We start from the raw sequence: 10065 nt of genomic DNA, 5'->3' as shown, positions 1-10065 counted from the left end.
CCCCGAATAAGAGTCGCTAATTTCCATTTTGGGACGTCCCCCATTAAGAGTCACTCTTCATTTTTACCATAAATGATAGTAGGCCCCACGTTCCACTAATTCACTCCACTCACATTTTATTATAAAACCAATACAAAAATATGGGTCCCACATCCCACTAACTTTTTCAACCATCTTTTCTCTATATTTCTTAAAACTCGTGCCCGGTCAAAGAGCGACTCCTATTAGGGGACGGAGGGAGTATAAAATTAATTTATAAAGGTCGGATACCTATTTCATTAATTTTTTCAAGGCATTTTCCTTATATTTTTTAAAACACGTGCTGGAACAACAGTGAATAATTACTAATGTACTGGCGTACGGAAGGGAGTAATATTTATCCCTATATAATTGAATGTCAATGATCTCCCGATCATACTCCTCATCAATCCCAAAACAAACTAGTTCATTATTTTTTCTTGAGTGTTTATTATATGAATCACTCCACATGCTTCTACACCGATCCAAATCATTGACCCCAATAATCATCATATCCCAAACCTTTTTATCCTCCTTCAAATTAAAACAATCACTCGAAGCTCTCATGGAGCACCTCAATAATATCTACTTCATTTTGATCGAATCTATGACTATCATATTTTCATGGAAGAAACTCTTCACCCAAATCACCATAGCCACAATCTTCCCCTTATCTCTCCTATCTCTTTTCCATGACCTCCTCTTCTCCAACATACTCCACAACTCTTTCAACAACACCCCTAATAAGTGGTGGTTTTGTCTCTTCAACGCAGCATATATCGTCCTATAATTTTGAAAAAGACTCTAGATATAGCGAATGATATATTCTCCCTATTCGCGATAAAAATGTCTCATTCTATTATTCTTTATATCCATAATAAAGTCCATTTACTTTCAATTTTAGATAAGTGGATTTCATTTCATAATCTTCTAAATTATACTACTACTATTCTCAATATTTTAAAAAATTATTATATTTGAGTGAGACTTGCACTTATACTATCTCCGTTTTATTTTAAGTGATACAATTCTTTTTTTATGTGTTAATAAATAATTAAAGTAGAAAAAAAGTAAAGTAAGAGAGTGTAATATGAAAGTGACTTTCCTCTACATTATTCTCTCTTTACTTTACTTTTTCTCCACTTTTACTATTTATTATTATTTTCACATAACACGTGTGAAAAAGAAATGTGTCACTAAATTGGGACAGAAGGAGTACTTAACCGTTAGTTTGAGCTGGACCGGCCCGGCCTAGGCCCGAGGACCTACTTCTGAAGTGGACTGACAGGATTGGAATGTTTTTTCATATCTCTAAGACGAACATAGTCTCAGTAAATGGGCTAAGGCGGGTTGAAATTTTAAATGTTTTATAAAAGCAAATAATAAAAAATACTTTAAGTAATGAAAGGTGACAAGTTGGATTATCCACGGGACAAAAAATTGAAAACAAAGGGATTAATTAGAGGCTAAAGTTAATTACTTAGGTGAGTTTCTAGTGGGCCATCTGTGGCCAGGGCCTGGGCTGCTTCTAGTTTGTCTGGGCCCGTTTTGATCCATCATGCTAATATAGAAAAATAAGATGAATTGGTGACTTTGTCCACTAAAAATGAAGTTTCATATATAGCACAAAGAAGGTAAAGAAGGTGTGTGATATTGCTAAGACCACCTCCAACCATACACCAAATCCTATTTTTGGTGTAAAAAAGTTCTCCAATCATAAACCATATCCAACCCCATTTTTGAAGTTTTTGATGAAACAACACCAAATTTAAAGTAAACACCAAAATTGAGTATCTACTGCAAAAGAGTTTTAAATATTGCATAATAGTCCTTACTATTATTTTGAGGACTTGAATTAGCCGGCTAATTTGTTTACTAGTACTTTGATAGTAATTTGCACATATTGAATAGAGAATTAGAGATATGTTAGCGTTGTACTAGGGTCTAGGAAATGTGTTTTACACCATTTTTCATTGAATTTGGATACAGTATATTTTTCTATTAAAAAAATAATTAAATAGGAATTAGCAAGCTGACCATATTATAATAAATTAGGTTTTTTCTTAAAATAATAACTAATAAATTTAGTAAATAGGAATGAATATTGCTAAAAAGTCTTGTTATTATCCCTTACCGTTATAATTATGTAGTATAGATAGTTTAGAAGTTGTTCAACTGAGATTCATTCATTACTTAAAGAGCTATGGATGGAGGTTTAGAAGTTGTTCAACTGAGATTCATTCATTACTTAAAGAGCTAGGGATGGAGGTCGCACAACAAGAGCAAAGTCTTTATTAAGAAAGCAAGTTAAACCTCAATGCACTAAAATAAAATAAAACACGAACTACAAATTAACATAACAAAATAATAAAGTATATAAATATAGAATATTCTTTTGAGTTTGAGTTTGGAGTAAATGATTGGAGTAAAATTACTTTTTGATGTGACCCATACTTTTTGATGTGACCCATACTAACTAATTCTTAAATTGCTAGCTATAAATAAATGATGGACATTGAATTAATAAATCAAGATACAAGATCATTCAACCATGAATATCAATACAATGTAAAAAAAAATCAATTAAGGGTATTGATGTCAATTGACAGAAGTTAGTTATAACTAACTTTTTAAAAATATCTCAAAATTTTAAATGATTATAACTATCTCAATTTAAATTAATTTTTACACAACATATATCAAATTAAAGAAAATTTAATAAGGATTATAACGAGATCTTACTCGCATATATTCCGACGTCAAAATTTGAAAAAAAAAATCTTGAATTTTTGTATTTTTCGAGTATCAGATGAATGTCAACATAGCTACCATAATATGTCAACATAATGCATATACAATGTCAATGTTAAATTATGTTGCCATATTCAATGAATCGTATTGATATATTTAGTACACTACATTGACAATTTGATTCAAAATCCTAATTTTGATAGTTTTCATATCCTTATAAATTTAAATAATAATACTAAAACAAAATTACATATGAAAATTTATAGACCAGTAGATCTCAAATAATCTTATGATCTTAAATTAGCTGTAGTTAGCAACTAAAGATAGAGTTACCAATTGATCACACCCCTAGCACAAGATATATAATTTCCTAATGAATTTAAAAGATAGGTTATTAGAGGTGTGATCAATCGTCATCGTGTTGACATTTTTAATACACCGCGTTAATAAATTGACAGAGTTAGCAACTTAAGAAGTTAGCAATATAATCCACCACTAAGGTTATTATGTACACAAAACTTGGGTTTATACCATATCTCCCTCTAGTCCCTCCACCGTATAGCACAAACTACACATTTTACCAACATTAATCTTCTACTAATGATTTCCAAATGCAGGCCTTGTCATCGTCTCTCTAACATGTGTGACATTAACTCTACATCGATATTTCTACAAAATAGAAAAGAAAAATTTGAACTTAAACATGACATATATAAACAGAATTTAAATGGGTGCAAACCCTCATACCAAAGAAGTTCTTACCTGCAGAAAATCTTGATATGAACACGTATAAATTTGAAGTCCATCATTGCCGAATTCCTCTTGCTCCTCCTTTATTCTTTGAGCTGAATCTACCACAGAATCACCACAGCGTTTCACCTTAATTGATTGAAGAGTTGGTAAACATCCGATGCTTGAAGGGATCTCTCGCAAGAATTTGATGTAGCGAAGAACAAGGTGCTCAAGCCGCGGAAAGTGAGTGTTGTGTGTGATCCAGTACTCTAGATCACAGCTTTCAATAAGCAAGAACTTGAGAGTGGAGAATTGGTTTTCAAATGTTTCCCACTTAGAGCCAGTGAAGGATTTCCTCTCGAGTTTGAGTACTTGAAGAAGAGGCAGGGAACCTATTTTCAACTTGATGTCTTCCCAAGGGAGCTTTGTATTCACTAATGTCAGCTTCTTGAGGGAGTGCGGGAAGCTCACTTCTCGTATCACACGGGTGTGTTGTTCAGAACAACGAAGGCGAAGTGATGCAAGTTTGTGGAGGCAACAAAGTTTGTTGAGGCCATAATCATCTTCTTCTTTCGAAGTGTCTCCATAATACAGCTTCAGTGTTTTGATGTTGGGGATCCTTTTAAGCACCCTCTCACCAAACTTGAGATTGCTCACTTCAGAAAGTGTCTGTAGATTTTCCAATACCGTGGCATCAATGTCGGGCAGACACTGTGCACCATCAAGCGTCCCTCTGTAGGTTATGACATGCCTCAATAGAGGCATCTTCCAAATCTCGAAAACATAATTATTGCCAACGTATAAGCCCAGTGTCTGCAAATTCCAGAGATTAGAGACCGAAGAAGGAATTCTGGGTATTGGATGCTGATATTCATCGACATCAAGAATACGCAAGTTCACTAGCCCAAGAAAAATCTCCTCATAATAATCAAGACTTTTTTCTTCCTTGGAGTATCTCTGAAATACAGATAACCTCAACAATCTGAATTTATGTGATAGCGTCTTTGGACATCTGCCGAAGAAAGTCCGGACAAGTGATGCAGATTCCAGAGATTGAAGGAGTGGAGTTGGATATTCCGATAACAAGCTATGAATACGACGTTCAGAATTTAAGCCATGTGGAATGTTGCACTCTTCCAACACACATAAAAACTTAAATTTCCGAGCTTCTCTCAAGCATACATCCCTCAATAGATCATGGAATTTGCATGATTTTAGTTTCCCATGGTAATTTCGTGTTTCAACTATAAGGAGATTTCTATGAACAAGTTCTTCTACATACTCTTCCGCTACTTCTTCCAAACTTTTTCCATTAATTGGTTTTAGAATTCCCTCAGAAACCAAAAACATGATTAATATAGAGACTGAAATCTCATGATCTTCCTCATATACTCCTATAAATAGGAAACATGGTTTTAAATGAATTGGCAAATTATTGTAACTCAGGAATAATATTTGCAAGCAATGCTCATTATCATCCAAATTCACAATTGAACTTAAACTTTTTTCAACGAATACCCAATTTTCAACTGTCTGTTCAGACTTTGATAAGAGTCCCCCTATCACAACAATTGACAACGGAAGTCCTTTACAACCTTTCACGATCTTCTTTCCAATGTCCTCCAACTCAAGAGGGCAACTTTCGTTCCCGAACACAGTCCTAGAAAATAGGCTCCAGCTAGTAGCCTCATCCAAAAATTTCATATCAAGACCATTTGAGTAGTAGTTAAATTGAGATGCCAAGTTTGATAGCCTTGTAGTCACTACTATTCTACTTCCGTTCCTATTATTTGGGAAGAATGTCCTAACTCCATTCCATGCCTCAATATTCCACATATCATCCATAACAATAAAATACCTCCTACCTATCAAATATTTATACAATTGTTCCCCTAATTCCTCTTCACTCAAATCTTTCCAATCTTTCTCCTTGTCTACTTGATCAAGAACTTGTTTAAGAATTTCTCTTGCATTATACTCTTGAGAAATTGTAGACCACGCACAAACATCAAAATATTGTTGGACAAGTGGACTTACATATATATTGCGAGCAAGAGTGGTCTTGCCTATCCCGCCCATTCCAACAATCGGAATAATTTGGTGATCATGTCCTCCACTAGTGATCTTGTCCAGCATTTGATACAAGACATCGTCAAAACCAATCATGGTAATGTTTTGAGCAGTGGAAGCAGTGCTCACATACTCTATCATGTGCAGTTGTTTTTGGACTACCATCTTCTCTTTAATTTCAATCTTGATCAAATTCATGTTTTCTATCACATTATGCAGATCTGTTGAAAACAAATGATCACCACAACTTAATTAGAAATTTGGAGTGATGTCTATAGAGGTTTGAAAACCAAAATTATGTTTTTATGTATCCTTTAGACATACTTTTGCTGACTATTGTTCTAACAACAAGATTGTTTTAATTAGCAAAATGTGACTCTTATTCTGGGACGAAGGGAATAATAAACAATAAACTAAGGGAGTAATAAACAATAAACGAAGATATAAATGAAAAATAGTACTCCCTCCGTCTCAACTAAGTTGCGCCGTATTCCTTTTTCGGGATGTCCCAACTAAGTTGAACCATTTCCTTTTTTGACAAAGAAACAAAACATCCAATCACTCTTACTTTATTTCATAATTTAATTTACTCTCTCTTTATCGTTTCTACTTTATTCATCCTTTTCAATATAATTTCTTAATCTCCGTGCCCAAATGTTTTCTGTCAACTTAGTTGGGACGGAGGGAGTACTAACTACTACTCCCTACGTTCCTTGTTAATAGAGACATTTCTTTTCTGCACGGAGTTTAAGAATAATGTGTTAAATGGATGATGAAAAAAGTAAGAGAGAATAAAGTAAGAAAGATGAAGAGAGAATAAAGTAAAAGAGGGAAGTACTTTTTGCCAAAAATAGAAATGACTCAATTAACTTGGAACTTCCCAAAATAGAAAAATGACTCTATTAACATGGAACGGAAGGAGTAATAAACAATAAACTCATCACAATTTTAAGTTTGAATTAGTATTAATTATTTATTTATTTAGTTATGAAGAGAGAGATATTTTATATAATAACTATGTAGTAATTTTGACTGCGTTAATATGATACCTTTGATTAGTGTGGTATATAGGAAGTCAAAAACATTCCCATATTTTTCGGTATTTTTCCAATAAAAGTGAATGTCATAATAGGTAAGATTAGTTTGAGTGTTAATCTATTTCCATTCGTCAAATAAATATTGATTCGACACATCATATTAAAATGTCAACTTGGTATGCCTTTCACTAGTGAATTTTTTTGTCCAACCTAATGGGCTTCAAAGCCTAATAACAGCTCTATAACGAGGGGATAAGGATCACAAACTGTATAACAAACCTTGATAGAATTCAATGGAGCTGATTTGTTCTACATCATTTCTTGATCGGGCAAGAATTTGATCCACGATATGCGACTCGATCACATCCTCAGCATCGTAAGCCGCTTCTACAATGCGACTCTCCCAAAAATCTTCTTCTTGGTGTAGCCAATATGGGGAGAATAGCCTTCAAGAAAATCTTGGAGGAAAGTGATTAATTCGGTGAGAGATTCAACTTGTTTTTGATCGAGGGAGATAGGCGGGTTTGAATGAGTTTGAATTTGACCTATAATTTGCATTACAGAAACTAGAGCTCCGTAGGCCGCCATTTCCCACCTTTTCTAACACAAGCTGCAAAGGTTTTTGAGAGAGTAGATGAAGAAGACTTTGGTCACACTATCCACCGAGTTATATGCGACTATGTGAGTGCCCCTCCAAACAAGTCTGTGATAAGGAAAATTATCCTAGCCACTTGTACACTATCTCAAATAGTGTAAACTACTCTCACTATTCGTCTCGTTTCTGGACTGCACGTGTTTGTAATGTAAGAGAATGAAAGAGAAAAATGTGACGAGAAAGTTTCTATAAATACATGACTAGTTTTGGTGGATGGACCAAAACAGTAAAATGAGACCATTTTTTCATGATGGAGGGAGTATAATTTTGTATTGTGCGGATTATGATCCGTGGTGGGATGAAAATACTATACCACGCGCAGACAAGATGCCTATTTATGTGTTTATTCAATTATGTTTGTGATTACTTTTGCTTTTATTTCTTAACAATATAGCAGCAACAATGAAAGATATAGGCATTTTGCCGGTTTTCATGCAGAATCTAAGGGGAAACTCAAGAACCCTAGAGAGAAATCAAGAAGAGTGCATAGAGGGTTTAAAGGTAATTTGCTTCTGTGAATTTTTACTGTAATAATAAATGGCTGTATGAATGTTAAGACCTTACGCCCTCTCGAACGCCGATCTCTCTCTCTCGGCGGTAATCTGTCGTTCCGTCGCCCTGTTTCAGGGTCGGCGGCGGCTCGAACGGATTGTGTGCGGGAAGCTTCCCCGTCAGGCAATCGAGTTCGGAGGCAAATTCACAAGATAACAACGAGGTGTTGGGCGATCAATCATTTTCATTCATAATCTGTTGTGAACAATATAGCCCTAGGTTTGGTTCGACCTAATCCTACATCGGGAAAGAACCAACAAGAAAACCCGACGGAGCTTATAATTGCGCTCGAATTAATTACAAAAATAAATAATAAAAGACTCCACAAATAAAAGGCTAATGTTCGACTAATGCCAAAAATAAAGACTAACTAATTATGGAAAGAATTACTTGGCGACGAAGTCGCCGAACCTATTCGGAGGCTTTGCGTTCCTCGTCGGTTTTGTCTTCGCGATGGACGCTTCCTCTCGGACTCCCTTTGCACGCCTCTGCTCCCGCCTATCCCCGTCACTCTGCTGGCTCTGTTCCGCTGCTGGCTCCTGCCGAGCCTGCGGTTCCATTGGGCTTGTATCAACCCCCCTCTCCACGGCAACATCCTTGTCCTCAAGGAGGATATTCGGGAACTTCCGTTGAATCACATCCAAAGGCTCCCACGTTGGCGACTCTGTACCATCCGACCAACGCACCAACGCATGCTCTCTCGGGTGGTCCCCATTCCATAGCGTCCTCCTCTCCAGCACACGCACCGGGTACACCACCGGGCGGTCCCCGAAAAATTCCGAAGGTAACTCCCCCAAAGGACCCGCGGAATCCCCCGCTACAAATGGCCGGAGGAGACTAACGTGAAACACGTTATGAATCCGGCTGCCCTCTGGAAGTTGTAGTCGATACGCCACTTGTCCGATCCGCTCAATCACTGCAAATGGGCCATAATAGCGACGCGCCAAATTTCACCGACAACGGGCGCGCGACCGAGTGCTGACGATAAGGTTGGAGCTTGAGCAACACCATATCACCCGCCACGAACTCCACATGACGGCGATGCTTATTCGCCGTATCCCGCATTCGTTGTTGTGCGCGGGCTAGATTCCCTCGAAGCTGAACCAACAGCTCACTCCGCTGCCTGATCAGTTCCGCCACCGACGAGGGTGTCAACGCTGATGGAGGAGCAAAAACCAGGTTAGGCGGTTCCCGCCCGTACAAAGCCTTGAACGGCGACATGCCCAGACCTGCATGATAGAAACATTTAGTGCTAGCTCTGCCCAAGGCAGGAAGTTCGTCCATTTGGAAGGGCGATCTCCCTCGAAGGCTCGCAGATATTGTTCGAGGCCCCTGTTCCGCACCTCTGTTTGACCGTCCGATTGAGGGTGGTACGCCGTCGAGAAGTTCAACTTTGTTCCACTTAGCCGCATAATTTCCTCCCAAATTTTATTCAAGAACACCGAATCGCGGTCCGAGACCAATGTCTTGGGAAACTGTGATGTCGCACCACGGTGTTAACAAATAAGTGTGCTACCCGCAATGCATCAAAAGGGTTGGTAAGGATGCAAAGTGGGCGTACTTGGACAAGCGATCCACGAGCAACCATGATGGCCGTGTACCACGGGGAACGGGGGTACCTGTGACGAAGTCCATTGACACATCTCCCAAACCTGTGACGGATCGGTAACCGCTGCAGTAACCCCGCCGGCTTTCTGAGTCGAGTACTTTGGTCTTTGGCATATGACACAAGCCTCGCGATCGCCGAATCTCTTTTTCATATTCGGCCATAAAACCCGGGGCAACAAGACGAAGATCTTTTCAAAACCGGATAGCCGCCGATGGTGAAAGCAATGATATTCGGATTTCAAGATCGGACGTACGCGCCGAGACGGGAATCCCACAAAGATTCCGCCGTTTGTAAATCAGTCCATCCACACCATGATAATGTGCGGTGGGCACGTCCCTCTTTTATCTCCTTCGACATTTCCGCAACTCCGGCGACGACGGCAATCACGCCGCAGGAGCTCGATGAGCATGTGGAACCGGACAGGCAACAAACTCAGATTTAACAAGCTCCAACTTAGAAAACATCAGATTTGATTCAACTTTAATCGACAACTTCATTTCATAATCGATCTTCGACAATCTCAACTTAAACCACGAAATTCCAAACTCAGATTCAAGATCGAACAACAAAACGGAAAGCTACAAGAGTTAACTAAGAGAAAAACATCCAAACCTACGATTCAGAATTATCTGGAAAAGTAA

The 10065-nt window shown here is 37.9% G+C and overlaps 1 pseudogene; it reads right to left on the bottom strand.

Moving 5' to 3' along the window:
- Positions 1-3229: 3229 nt before the first annotated feature.
- On the bottom strand, positions 3230-7329 carry LOC121754099 (annotated as a pseudogene).
- Positions 7330-10065: the final 2736 nt, after the last annotated feature.

The sequence above is a fragment of the Salvia splendens genome, chromosome 11, assembly GCF_004379255.2.
Source record: "Salvia splendens isolate huo1 chromosome 11, SspV2, whole genome shotgun sequence".
Lineage (NCBI taxonomy): Eukaryota > Viridiplantae > Streptophyta > Magnoliopsida > Lamiales > Lamiaceae > Salvia > Salvia splendens.
The sequence above is the reverse complement of the archived record's forward strand: the minus strand, read 5'-3'. Positions and strand labels throughout refer to the sequence as shown.